This window comes from Heptranchias perlo, chromosome 10 (assembly GCF_035084215.1).
Source record: "Heptranchias perlo isolate sHepPer1 chromosome 10, sHepPer1.hap1, whole genome shotgun sequence".
NCBI classification, from domain to species: Eukaryota; Metazoa; Chordata; class Chondrichthyes; order Hexanchiformes; family Hexanchidae; genus Heptranchias; species Heptranchias perlo.
The window spans coordinates 35,745,457-35,760,216 of record NC_090334.1 but is presented as its reverse complement, the minus strand read 5'-3'; the positions used below and the strand labels follow the sequence as shown (position 1 = coordinate 35,760,216).

The following is a 14,760-nucleotide window of genomic DNA, read 5'->3' as shown; positions in this document are numbered from 1 at the left end:
CAACAGATGATCAGTGGGAGGTGTTCAAAAAAAGAATTTAACGTGATACAGAATCAGTTTGTACCCCGAAGGGGCAAGAGCTCTACTTGCCAAAAAAAACACCCATGGACGACAGAAGAGGTAAGGGACAACATAAAACTAAAATAAAAAGCATACAAAAATGCCAAAAATTTTGCAGATCCTGGTGACAGATACAAAGAACAGCAAAGGATGACAAAATAGATAGTAAGAGATACAAGAAGTGGGTATGAAAAGAAACTTGCAAGGGATATCAATCAACACTTTTTACAATTATATTAAGAGAAAAAGGGTGGTAGAGAGCAATGTGGGCCCTTTTAAAACTGATGATGGTGAGATTAGGAATGAAAATAAGGAAATGGCAGACATGTTAAATAATTACTTTGCGACAGTATTTACAGAAGAAGAGGAGGATAGCATGTAGGACACCCCAAGGTAACTAATTTTGAATCAGGGATGGGGACTTATCATAATTAACATAAGCAAATTAACAATGATGAAGACAATAATGGCACTAAAGAGTGACAAATCCCCTGAATCAGATGGTTTCCATCCCATGGTTTTAAAGGAAGTAAGTGAGAACATTGCAGATGCCCTAACTATAATCTTCCAAACTTCCCTCTATTCAGGAACCATTCCTTTTAGATTGGAAAATTGTACCTGTCACTCTGCTATTTAATAAAGGTGAGAGAGGGAGACCAGAGAATTATAGACCACTTAGCTTAACATCTATTGTCAGGAAGCTACTAGAGTATATAAGGATAAAGTGACTGAACAACTTGAAAATTTTCAGTTGATCAGAGACGGCCAGCATGCCTGATGAACCTGATTGAATTTTTTTGAAGAGATGACTAAAGTAGTGGGCAAGGGAATGTCTATGGATGATGTTTATATGGACTTCCAGAAGGCATTTGATAAAGTCCCTCATAAGAGACTGTTAGCTAAAGTTGAAGCTCATGGAATTGAAGACAAATTAGTGACCTGGTTAGGAAATTGGCTGAGCAGCAGGCGACAAAGTAGGGATAAATGGGCAGGTACTCAAATTGGCAGATGTGACTAGTGGTGTCCCACAGGGATCTGTGTTGGGGCCTCAACTATTCACTGTATTTATTGACTACTTAGATGATGGGATAGAGAGCCACATATCTAAGTTTGTCGATGACACAAAGGTAGGGAGCATTGTAAGCAGTGTAGATGGAAGTCCATGAAATTAGAGATATTAATAGATTGTGAATGAGCAAAACTATGGCAAATGGAATTCAATGTAGGCAAGTGTGAGGTCATCCACTTTGGACCTAAAAAGGATAGACCAGAGTACTTTCTAAATGGTGGAAAGCTTGAAACAGTTGGAGGTCCAAAGAGACTTAGAGGTCCATGCACATAGATCATTAAAGTGTCATGGACAGGTACAGAAAATGATCAAAAAGGCTAATGGAATGCTGGCCTTTATATCTAGAGCATAGAATACAAAGGGATAGAAGTGTTATGCTATAACCTATACAAAGCCCTGGAGTACTGAGTTCAGTTCTGGGCCACCGCACCTTAGGAAGGATATATTGGCCTTGGAGGGAGTGCTGCTAAGATTTACTAGAATGATACCTGGACTCCAAGGGTTAAATTACGAGGAGAGATTACACAAACTAAGGTTGTATTCTCTGGAATTTAGAAGAGTAAGGGGTGATTTGATGGAAGTTTTCAAGATATTAAGGGGAACTGATAGGGTAGATAGAGAAGCTATTTCCACTGGCTGGGGAGTCTAGGACTAGGGGACGTAGCCTCAAAATTAGAGCCAGGACTTTCAGGAGTGAAGTTAGGAAATGCTTCCTAGGGTAATAGAAGCTTGGAACTCTCTTCCACAAATGGCAGTTGATGCTAGCTCAATTGTTAATTTTAAATCTGAGATTGATAGATTTTTGTTAGCTTCATATCCCTTAATACCTTTTGGTGAAGGCGGGTATATGGAGTTAGGTCACAGATCAGCCATGATCTCATTGAATGGTGGAACAGGCTCAAGGGGCTAAATGGACTACTCCTGTTCCTGTTTGTGAAAATATTTGTCCATGTGCCAGTGCAAGGAATTTTAAGGAATTGATGAAAGGTATTCTTTTCTTTTAGAAAGCATTATTTTGTAGCACTTGCCTCCTCATCTTTGTTTTAAATATTTCCTACCTTGTATGTAAATCTCTGAAGTGGATATTGAATATCAGTCAACATTGGCATGGATGACTGGCTTCTGTACTGTAATATTTTGAGATACAGGTGCCAAAAATCATCAACTGCTCCTAAGGAGTAGCTGTTAGTTTTAGATAGAATACTAACAAATCCACAGATATTGGCTTCAAATTCAATCTGCTTGTTGCACAGCTAAACCCTGTGCCTTTTGCTCAAGGTCTTAAATGTTTTCGAAACTTTTCTGAAAATATGAGTTAATACAAAAGCTGGGAAATTTGAAGAGATTTCCAAATCTCGGGGTATACTCTTTGTTCAGACTGCTCTCTCTCTCCCCCCCCCCCCCCCCCAGAGCCAGATTCTGAATTCTAGGGACTCCGCGCACCAAGAACACTCAGGTCACCTTCACACCTCCAACACAGTACTTCAAAGTATGTCTTAAAGACACTATCTTCTGCATTTAGAATTGATGGTTTGTTGCTCTGCATTATCCCCACCATAGTTTAATCTGAATACCTACATTCTCAGTTTAACCTGTTACCAGGCAGCACACCTACATTAAAATGTTTAAAGTGAGGTAACAGAAAATGGTGTCTTACAAGACACTCAGTAAGTTCTATCCACTTTTATCTCACGAGAGGTTACTTACCTGCAGAGCAGCAGGGAAGAGAGGAGGATGACTAAGAAGAAGAATAAATCCAGTTCACTGCAAATGAGGGCAGGAGGGTTTGGCATCAATCTGTTAAGCCTTGGCATGTACAAACCACAGGCACGACTCTTGAATGGTGAACTCTACCTCTGTATTTTCTTACCCACCTGAATGTCTCAAATCTCCATTTCTGTGCTGTGCTTGTTCAGTGAACAGTAACCAAAAATCCTTTTTGGTTCGCATCCACAATCCAGCTGTCGAACAACTCCTGGGTTAATTGCAGTTGTACCCTGCAGATCACAAGGCCCCATATTTGGCTGAGGTCTCTTCAGTGGCTACACCAAAAATGAGACATCTGGAGCGGTTTCATCGAAAGCCATGGAGGTTGTGACTTCGGTCCAGCTTGTGAAGTGATTGCGAGCTGCCTGATCGTGGGAAAGTATGATGTTGGGTTCTTTGCACATCCAGTTGGCAGCTTGGTTCCCCGTGGCTTGACAATTCTAGATGGCTGCTGTGCCAGTTGAAAGTCCTGGTCCCTGCAATATACATGAGGCTCTTTCCTTTCATAACCTCATCGGAGCAGTCTAGAACAGAGGAGACTTGATCAGGCTAATGTCAGATAATTGATGTAAAGGAAAGATCAAAAATATTTATGTAAATATATATTTTTCAGTATAAAATGGTGGGAACTTTGAACAAAAAGTTCTTCTAGATTTTCCTTTCCTTTTAAATAATTTAAGTATTCAAAATTCTTGATCACTAGACTAATGCAAGTTTTAAAAAGGTTTACAAAACTTGTAACACTGTCTAGATTACAAACTACAATTTCTGTGTAGAAGAAAAAATCACTGTAGAAATGCTAAAGTGAATCACTGGTGTTGGGGGGGGAAACAATACTGATGCTCAAATTTCTGATTAAAATATAGAATATGTAAAAGCCTGTTAACTGGCGTCTGTGAGGAGGAACAATACCAAAATTATAACAGAATAATTGCTGAAATTGAAATGCCAAGTAGCAAAAATTGTTTGAAATGTGGGTGCCTAAGTTAACTCTGCTGCTAGCAATGAATTGAAGACTAGCATCAAAATTAAGGTGGGAATTTGTAGCTGGAGAAAGTAATTTGATGTTTCTTAATACCAGCATTTGATGAATATCAATTTAATTGAATAATTACTCTGCTGGGTTAGAGGCAGGGGAAAGTTGAGCAGATTTTGGAGGAGAGGACAGGGGCAAAGGGGGAGAGGATGGGGAGGGACAGAGAAAGAGGAACAGAAAAAATAGCTTTGAAAATAATTTTAATCATTGTGTATGAGCACTTCTATAGTGCTCTTGAAAGTTTTTTTTTCTCTGATCCACAGGAGCAGGTTGAGATACTGGCCCAAAATGGGCCTGTTAAAAGTGAATATATTGTAGATAATTAGTTGAAAGTTTATTCAAAATAGTCCCTTGCACCATACTTTCTTAAATAGGAGGTACTCAAACCTCCAGACATCAATTTGCCTTCAAGGAATTATTTTCTTCAAGATGATATAATACTTGGATTTTTTTTAAATTATGGTTTAATTGGCAATACCTATGGCAATCCAGGAGATAGAGCAGTAGAGTTCGTTAGAACATAGGGGTTTCTCTGCAGTACAGGCTGACTAGCTGGGAGATTCAAAACTGAAGTGTTGCAACGTCACCAGAGGAAGACATGAAAAAATGTGATAACAAATCCTTACTTCCTGTAAATGGAAGGTATGTACAGATGTAAGATTTTTAATATTTTCTATATAGATAGGAGGTGCTTCCTACATAAATAATGAACATAGCAAATATGTTCATTCAACCTTGACTTCAATTTCTCGGCTAGCTCTTTGCTTCCTGTAGGTATGGATGCAAGACCATTTGGCACCAATCAGCTCGTGCTTTGGTTCTTCTGCTGCTGTCCCTAATCCTGCTAACTAATGATGTGAGGCTCACCCTGTGCAGACCCCACAAGCTCATTATCTCTCCAACCCAGGTGCTGTTTACTCTTCTAGTGCAAATGAAAGAGACTGGCTAACCTTACCCTCTTCACCAGCAGGGTCCAAGTCATAGGAAAGACCTGTGAAAAGGAGAGGGTCAAGGGTCAGCAAGTAATGGGTAGGTTAGGGATGTGGACGAGTGAGGCAGCTGCTGCCTGCAGCTGTTTCTGCTTGAGGAAAGAGAAATAGGTAAAACGTTTAGCGCCTCCATCCCCTTGCTCTTGGTGAGGTCTGTCTCCAGTATCTCCAGTGCTTCCTGCTCCATGAGGGTGAGGGCTTGAAGGAAGGCTGGCCCTCAGCCTTGAGTCATGCAATATCTAGTCCTGCAGAAAGAAAATAACTAATTGTGTTTAGCTGCAGAAAAGGATTGGGCATATGTGTGAGGCATCCTGATATACAATGAATGCTGAGAGTGAGATACAGCAAGTAGTGTGCAGGATGAGGAAGTGGTAATGTGCAGGAAAGTGGCGGGTGGGTGACGTCTGCAAGCATTTAGGAGGATTGTCTCTGTGGTAGCACTCCAGGTGTGAACAGATAAAAGTAGAATGTTGCCTGGGGATACTCGTGGAATTTAAGTAGGTAATGCCTAGTAATACAGAGCACAGTTATGCTTCCTGCTGCTGTTTCAGCCAAGTCTATTGCTCCTGCTAGAGGAAAATCATCTTGAGCTAAGTGAAAAGAATCTTTGTACCCTGTTACAGATCTGTCCCTCCACGTTCCATTATTGAGTCAGCCAGCCTGACTCAATTATCAATGGTGGCTTGGTGTGCGGCGGACTGCCTGGCTCAGGAATCAGATTGCAGAGTCTCCCTTAAATGCTTGACTTGGTTCCAAATTTCGATTGCCTGATGTATCACCTGGGCTCATCGAGTGTCAGCCTTGTCTCAGTGGTAGCATTCTTACTTTTTGAGTCAGAAGGTTGTGGGTTTAGGCCTCACTTCTGAGACTTACGCACATAATCTAGGCTGACATTTCAGTGCAACACTCGGAGTGCTGCACTGTCAAGAGGTGCTGTTGTCCAGATGAGATGTTAAACTGAGGCCCTGTCTGTCTCCTTGAGTGGATGTTAAAAGACTGCCTCCTCTTGCACCCCCACCCCCCGCTAATTTCCTTCACTTCCCCCCCCCCCCGACCCCCCGCGAACTGTAGCTAATGCTAAGTTTTTAAAAAAATTTTTTGAGAGAATGAGTGGTCCTGTGTTAAATCATAGATTACAGATGTTGTTAAGACATGTCTTTGCAATGGAAGATTTTTTAGAAAACCATAAAAAGACATGAACAAATGAGGTGGTGAAGTTTTCAGGAATTCCACTTGGAACCTTATGCACAGGTGTCTGTGTATACCCTCACTGTATCATAGAATTTTACAGTACAGATGGAGGCCATTTGGCCCATCGTGCAACGGTGATAGTGTGTGGAGAGTAACGCAGAGCAAAAGAAAGCAAGTATGAGCCAAGGAATAGAACATAAACATGGGCAGATGGAAGAAGACCGAGAATTAGGTTGGTGAGAAGCAGAGATAGAGATGCATTTTTTGTTTGCTTTTCTCAATGAGCAATGCATGAGCAGATTGATTTTATAGTTTTTTTTTGTTTTTACCAGTGTGAATAAAAAAAAGTTAACGATCATTGGTGGTCTCCAGGTAAGATTTGTTTCATAATGTGTATGTATCGCAATGTTTTAAAGGATAAATTACATCATATAGCTTGTTCTATCATTTTAAAAGTTTGGCTTTTTTGTTTCTTCCTTTCAAAATACCTTCAAGGTAGTGTAATACCATTAATTTTGTAACAAAACACACTGACTTGTACAATGATACTTTATAATCCTAATCCGGTGTCAGAAGTTCAAGTGACGAATGACTTAAATGTCATAGGTGTGATTTTGACATAAACCTTTACTTTGTGCATAAAATATAACTGTAGGACCAAAGCTACAGGTGGACTTCTGTTAATTGTATATTTCTTAGTCTCAGGCATTGTACCAACACTGTAAGCCAAATGACAAGGAGGGTTCAAATGGTTTAACATTTAAAAAAAAATATATACAAAAGTAACTGAAGCAAAAATTACACGTTTCTACCTTTGCCATCACTTTCCAGAAAAAGAGTGTAACACTTCTTGTTTTGATTTGGTTCCAGAGGCTCTGGAAGGAGTAGCCATTAAGGTCTATTTTCTAATATAGTGATGACCGTTGTTAAATGAACTATGCATGAACAGAAGATGGCACAATGCATTAGCAACTTTCCTTTCACTCACAGGAACTGAGTTTAAAACCACGATCCAGTGATGTAACCCTCTTCTCTGTGCTGGCTATAATGATCTATATGAAATGTGTACGGGCAGTCACTAGCATTTCCCTCCTGGGCACTGGTGCATAGTATAAAATTGCCCATAATTGGGCACAAATTGTCAGACTCACTCATATCACGAGGATAGCTGGTATGGGAAATGGAAACATTCACTCTGTGCAGCGAAGGGTGCTCTAAGTTTCAGTTAAGGCCCATTGTTGAGGAAAGGTGATTCAAGTTTCACTCTACATCTGACTGCCATACCTGAGAAGTGCTTGATGCTGACTCTTGATGCCAAGAGGGGAGGATAAATATTTAAAAAAAAACGTATTCTATATCACCTTGTGTCTCAACAAAGTAATACAAAAATTAATTTTAAAAAAAAATGAAACTGGTTATGTCTGAAGAATGTCTTCCTCTTTGCTATACATCTATCAAAGGCTCACACTCCAATTCTTTAAGTGCTCTGACATAGTCTAAGATTAATTGGATAAAATCCCGAGGTTTTCCCCAGCTCCAAGATCTGTTTTCCTCCAGTGCATCCTCTTTCCAAGTTTTTGTTCAATTGGCTGCGGGGAGCCAACCTATTGCACATGTTCTTATTGTTGGAAAGATTATTTCATTATTCTGAGGGTTGTTGCTGATGGCTTACAATGCTGAAACAAATTGTGGAACTTAGCTGGCTCCATATAGCACATGAATTCTACATGCCAATAGAGATGGTGGCTATAGTGTTTAGATAAGCTATCTTTAGTAAATTTGTTTAGAAGTAAATAAAATTAGTACTGATCTGGAAAAAATAATCACCCAATGTTTATTTGTGAATTTGAGTAAATCACTTCATACAAGAAATTTAAACACTTTGAGTTAATAAAAATATGTACCTTAAATATCCAAACACTGCAAGTTTATTCAAAGAACAAATACAGTAATGTTGACCAAGTAAATATTTAGCAATAGGAGCACTTTATGACATCCATTGTGTCCTGTTTTTTTCTGTATTGTATCTGTGGAAGTAAAGTATTTGGTGCATGTTGTCCTGAATAAATTTTGGGTTGTTATAGTTAATATATGTTACATGATGTATTGAATGTATGAAGGTGGAACTTCACATATTGAATTTTGAATAAAGACCATCTTCAATTGTACGATTAGGTTTCAAAAAGCATTATAGTTTTACAGTGATCATTTTATTTTTAGGAAAAATAAGGATCTCAACCAGCTTTAAGGATGTCAGTAAACTTGCACGTCTAAATGTTTCCTTTCAATGCTGTATTTAGTTAGCCATGGTGGTAGGGAAACATTTGTTGAAGTAGAAGTATCATCTGTAATAGTTTATAGATTATTAAAGAATGACAGAGTGAAATCAAAATAACATTCCAATAATAAAGCGAATTAAAGTTGTCACAAAGAATTATTCATTCAAAATAGGAACTCAAATGTCAGGCATACACCCAATAATAGTATTCTATATTTGTTGCCTGGACCTATTTCAGTACATGCTAAAACATGAATGTACTTATCCCAAAGACAACCTTATTTAACAAAGCTATATCCCAGAAACCAAAAGCTATTCTTGAATGTTGTGTTGTACAGGCAGAATATAAACTGCAGTGTATCATACTTCATTTAAACAAAATTATTGGAGGAGTCATCCAGATGTTTGCACTTTCTTTAACCTTTCAAGTTCTCAATTTACACAGCAACATAGCTCAGACATGAAGTACTGTCATAGCTTAGACAGTTGCATCGAAGTCTAATACTTTAGAATCAGACTCTTTCCATTAGTTTTCCTCATTTACTTTGCCACGGACAGCAGCCTTGAGGCTGAACACAGAAGGGTACTTAGTAGGTGGCTCTGATAGTAAGATGAATGCTTGCTGTGGAAATAGCTATGTTTTTATCTGCAGCAGTCTAAGGAGCTGAACTACTTTTGCCTGCTCCCTACAGGCCAATTTAATGGCTTTTTACTTATTGATCTGTTACCTCCCCAGCCATTGGGAAAGAAAGTAAGCTCAGCAGAAAAAGTCACAAACAGCAACTTTAAAACAAATGCTGTTTTGATGCATGCCTGTTTTAATGACTTTAAAATAGCTGCACTTACATTGTTCTGGTGCTGTAGAAACCATATCTGGCACTGCACAATTACTTTTTTCTGAAATGAGTTTGTACTATAAATAAAGCATGTATTTATCAGGTACCTTTTCATATCCTCAGGATGTACTAATGACATTTCATAAAGTTATTACTTTTGTCTTGTTGGCAAATATGGCAGCTAATGAGCTAGATGAAAGACCAGTTAATCTGTTTGGTGTGTTGGTCGAGAGATGAATGTTGGCCAGGACATGGGGCAAATTCCCTGCTCCTCTTTGGAAAAAGTGCCACGGGATTTTTTTTTTTTAACTGACATCTGAATTTAGTGCATTTATAGCTTCTAATTCTGTTTTCATTCTGGACTGAGTCCAGGTGTTCTATTCACTTTGGGTTGATTGTGTGGGTCTGGGTCTTTTGGCTTATAACTCCAACAAGTTTGGAAAGGAGAATTTCACCACATATCCTGGTTTCAGGTGGTGGACCCATGTTAACTCTTAAACACTAGCCATATTACCTATATTGACTTTCACTTTATTCAGGGTGTAGGGCCAGCTGGCTGAGGGCTCTGCCACCCATGGTATGGTGAAGCAAAGTCTATGCACAATGGGCCAGAGTCCAAGGAACAAAGGATGCAGGAAGGGGATATCAGATTAGAGACATAGTGGGGTAAGGCTGTGGAGGGATTTGAAGACTATATTTTAAGTTTAAAGCATTGGGCACAGGGAATTAGTATAGGTGAAGTAACATGTAAGCTGAACATAATACAGTATGCACAGCGGAGTTTTAAATGAGTTGATGTTTGTGGAGGATGGAACTGCTTCCACAAACTTTTTCCCTTCGTTGAGGGTTCTATAACAAGGGGACATAGATTCAAGGTAAAAGGCGGGAGGTTTAGAGGGGATTTGAGAAAGAACTTTTTCACCCAGAGGGTGGTTGGAGTCTGGAACTCACTGCCTGAAAGGGTTGTGGAGGCAGGAACCCTCACAACATTCAAGAAGCATTTGGATGAGCACTTGAAATGCCATAGCATACAAGGCTACGGACCAAATGCTGGAATATGGGATTAGAGTAGACAGGGCTTGATGGCCGGCGCGGACACGATGGGCCGAAGGGCCTCTATCCGTGCTGTATAACTCTATGACTCTATGACAATCTTGATTTTAAGCCTGACATTCAGTCTGCTGGTAACATTTCCTGATAGCTCATTCCCTGTGGGTGCACAAGAGTTACTTTATTGCTAGGAGATGGATAGAGTTTGTGTTTTGTATTTGGGAGGCAAAGTTGAGTAGCCAAGAGGGGCAAGGAAAAGATCATTCTTTAATGTCACTTTTTTGCTTGTCACTATAGAAACTCAGCTGGAAAAGTCAACCAAGAAGGATTTTGTGAGAAATACATGAGCACTCATTCACCAAAGTAAAAAATTTACTAATGAAAATTCAGGAATAATAGGAATTAGTGCCATTTGAATTAAACAGGGAAATTGTTTATAGTATCAAAACTGAAGCTGAAGAAAGCAAAGGAATGGGGCCAGTGTGGAAATTAAATGAAATGAGTGCAGAATAGGACGAACAGGGCAGCAGTTTGAATGCTGAGGGCTCAGTGGGGAGTTCTTCAAAGTAAAAATATGGAAACTGGAGGTGAATAAAATAAATAAATTGGGGCCAGTATGGAAATGCAATGAATTAAATTATAAATGAGGGAGTGTAGCCAGAAGCTATAATGTGGCAGGGGATTTATTTATTAACAGTGAAGGAGATTGATGCATTTATTTATTTGGAGCAGGGGAGATCAGGAATTTATTTATTTAAAATGGGACACTCTAGAAATTTGGAAAAATCAATTCTCACATTGGCCCAGTACTGACTCTGTACTCTTGGACATTGGAGTGCAAAGAAATTAATTTAATTTTTTTCCCAGTGTACAGGGTGCATTCATGTGTTTTCAGTGATATGAGTTTACTGTTTCTTTACTTTTTTAGCAAGTGCGTCTTAAATAAAGCTTGTGAAACAGCATACATACTGGTTTACGTTGTTCACTGGTGATTTGGGTGCATTTTAAATGTCAGGTTAACGTTTGAGAAGAGCTATTCGCTTTACCGTCCACCTCATATAGCAGGCAAACTGCATTAATACAAACGCACCGGATATAAGCAGTAGGAACTGTATATCTCTTCCTTTTGACGACATGTATTTAATTTTTATCCAGCATCATTTTAAAGCTGAGGAAACATGGCAAGATTGCATGAAAGATCTACCATTAGAGATAGAGATCTGAGGGGGGCGGGGGAGAGTTGTCTTGGGTTTTGGTAGCATTGGGCTGGGGTAGAAGTCTTGGGAGTTTCGCAGCGCTGTTATGAGTGCTGAAGTGTGGGGGTCCTGTGGTAATGCACCAGCGTGGTGGATGGATTCCTGGTGTTTATCAGCATTGGTGGGAAGGGAAAAAGCATGTGTCTGATAATGGGGAGAGAGCATTTGACTGAGCATTTGACCGAGTGTGGCACCAAGGAGCCCTATTAACATTGAAGTCAATGAGAATCAGGAGGAAAACTCTCCAGTGGCTGGAGTCATACCTAGCACAAAGGAAGATGGTAGTGGTTGTTGGAGGCCAATCATCTCAGCCCCAGGACATTGCTGCAGGAGTTCTTCAGGGCAGTGTATTAGGCCCAACCATCTTCAGCTGCTTCATGAATGACTTTCCCTCCATCATAAGGTCAGAAATGGGGATGTTCACTGATTGCACAGTGTTCAGTTCCATTCGCAACCTCTCAAATAATGAAGCAGTCCGAGCCTGCATGCAGCAAGACCTGGACAACATCCAGGCTTGGGCTCAAGAGTGGTAAGTAACATTCGTGCCAGGCAATTACCATCTCCAACAAGAGAGAGTCTAACCACCTCCCCTTGACATTCAACAGCATCACCATCACCGAATCCCCCACCATCAACATCCTGGGGGGTCACCATTGACCAGAAACTTAACTGGACCAGCCATATAAATATTGTGGCTACAAGAGCAGGTCAGAGGCTGGGTATTCTGCGGCGAGTGACTCACCTCCTGACTCCCCAAAGCCTTTCCACCATCTGCAAGGCACAAGTCAGGAGTGTGATGGAATACTCTGCACTTGCCTGGATGAGTGCAGCTCCAACAACACTCAAGAAGCTCGACACCATCCAGGACAAAGCAGCCCGCTTGATTGGCACCCCATCCACCACCCTAAACTTTCACTCCCTTCACCACCGGCGCACAGTGGCTGCAGTGTGTACCAGCCACAGGATGTACTGCAGCAACTCGCCAAGGCTTCTTCGACAGCACCTCCCAAACCCGCGACCTCTACCACCCAGAAGGACAAGAGCAGCAGGCACATGGGAACAACACCACCTGCACGTTCCCCTCCAAGTCACACACCATCCCGACTTGGAAATATATCTCCGTTCCTTCATCGTCGCTGGGTCAAAATCCTGGAACTCCCTTCCTAACAGCACTGTGAGAGAACCGTCACCACACGGACTGCAGCGGTTCAAGAAGGCGGCTCATCACCACCATCTGAAGGGCAATTAGGGATGGTCAATAAATGCTGGCCTCGCCAGTGACGGCCACATCCCATGAACGAGTTTTTTTTAAAAAAAGGGTCCTGGATCTGGCAGCAATGCTTTGAAAGTGTCTAGGAGATCTCTAAACATTGAATTCACTGTTTGGTGGTTGGGTCTTGAATGTTTCTTCTGTCTGTGAATTTAGTGATTCACTGGTGCCTGCTATGTAGTTAGTTTACTGAATCAATGATGCCTGCTACTCCATTGATTTTGTTGGTCTGCCTGCTGCACTATGAATTTATTAATTGGTTGGTGTCCACAGCAGTATTAAGTTATTAATTGAATGGTACCCATTGTTTTAATTTATTAATCTGTTGACACTTGCTATTCTATGAATTTGTTGACGCAGTGGTGCCTGCTGCTCAATTAATTTATTAATCATCACTGCTTACTTGGATGTATTGCAATGTTAATTAGTATCGTTTGTTGTCCTAAGTGAGCAATGATGCAGATGGTTGAATTTTCCTGTTTTTGTTTTTTGTTGACACCATACGATTACAACACTTTTTTCTCTAATTTATGATTAAGTCCTCAAGTTTATTGAATTGCTTGTAATCTCCAAGATGACTATGATGTAGTAGCAACTTCTGTTCTCACTGTTTTAGGTTCCATTGTCACCACATTCTTCGGGAACATAGAGATAAAACTTTTCAACACTGTGCAAGTCTTGATTCACCATGTGCAATGCCACGGGAGATCGAAAAGTAATATATTAAAAGTATTCTGTCTAGCACACATTTCCTTTTGTTACACTTAACTGTGTGTGTCATGATCTGTCAAGCTATTGTTGCAATAGTTCAAGTTTGCTGTTTATTTCAATATTGGAGAGTCATTCCACAGAACCATAGATATTTACAGAAGGGAGGCCATTCGGTTCATCATGTCTGCACTGGTCTTTGCTGGACCAATTCAAAACAAATTCCTATGCTCTGTTTTATCCCCCAAAACACTGTATTTTCCTCTCTCTCAAATATTTATCAATGGTATATCTACCTCAACTACCCATGTGGCAAAGCATTCCATGCTCCAGCAGCTTTCTGCATAAAGAAATTTCCCAGTCAAACCAAATTAAAACCTTTCATAATTTTAAAAATGATCATTGAATCTTCTCTTGAACTTCTCGGCTCTAGTGGAAATAAAATATCTCCAGTCTGTACTCATGACTACAATTTCCCATCCTTAGCACCATCCTGATTAAAGAGCTACAGAGCATACCGTATAGATTAATGTCCTTTATATAATGGGCCTCCCAAAACTGATCATAGTATTATCTGTGGCCGAGCCATTGTCTTGTACAAATTCATCATTACCTCATTGTTCTTGTACTGTATATCCCTGTTTGTAAACCCAAAATGCTCTTGGCCTTTTTCTATGAGCACGTGCAATTTTAAGGAATTATGTGTTTGAACTCCTATGACTTCGTTCACCTGCACTCTTCAGTGTCTTTCCATTGAGTATATTTGAGTGTATATTGCATTCCTTGTTTTTCCTCCCAAAATGTACTTTCTCATACTTGTCTATATTAAATTGCACCTGCCATCTGTCTGCCTATTCCACTAATTTTTGAATATCTTCCTGAAGTATTTTTCTATTTGCCAAACTCCTTACTTTTATGTCATCAACTTTTGATATCATGCTCCCTATGCCCAAATCAAAATTGTAATTTGAGAATAAAAGTTGACCTAGAACTGACTTTTGGGGTACACCACTTCCTGCCTCTTCCCAATTTGAGCCACGCTTATTATCCCTAACCCTTTGTTTCTTGTTTGTTAACCATTGTGCTACATTTTCTCTTGCACCATTCACCTAAAATTTTGTATTAAGCTTCCTGAAGATAACTTATCAAACACTTTCTGAAAAACCATGTACACCACATCTATTGCAATTCCTTTATCCAATTGAACAATCCAAAAACGCTCAGATTTGTTAAAAACGATTTGTCTTTAA

General features: G+C 39.9%; 1 protein-coding gene across 11 annotated transcripts in view; it reads left to right on the top strand.

The window, feature by feature from the left end:
* mipol1 (mirror-image polydactyly 1) overlaps positions 1-14,760 on the top strand; it is a 288,620-nt gene that overhangs the window by 29,698 nt on the left and 244,162 nt on the right. Inside the window, exon 3 of one of the 11 annotated variants that reach the window (XM_067991460.1) lies at positions 6,445-6,484. The exons of the other annotated variants lie outside the window; for them this stretch is intronic. The gene's annotated coding sequence lies outside the window, so the exon portion shown is untranslated. The remainder of the gene's footprint in view (positions 1-6,444; positions 6,485-14,760) is intronic. 11 annotated transcript variants of the gene reach the window in all.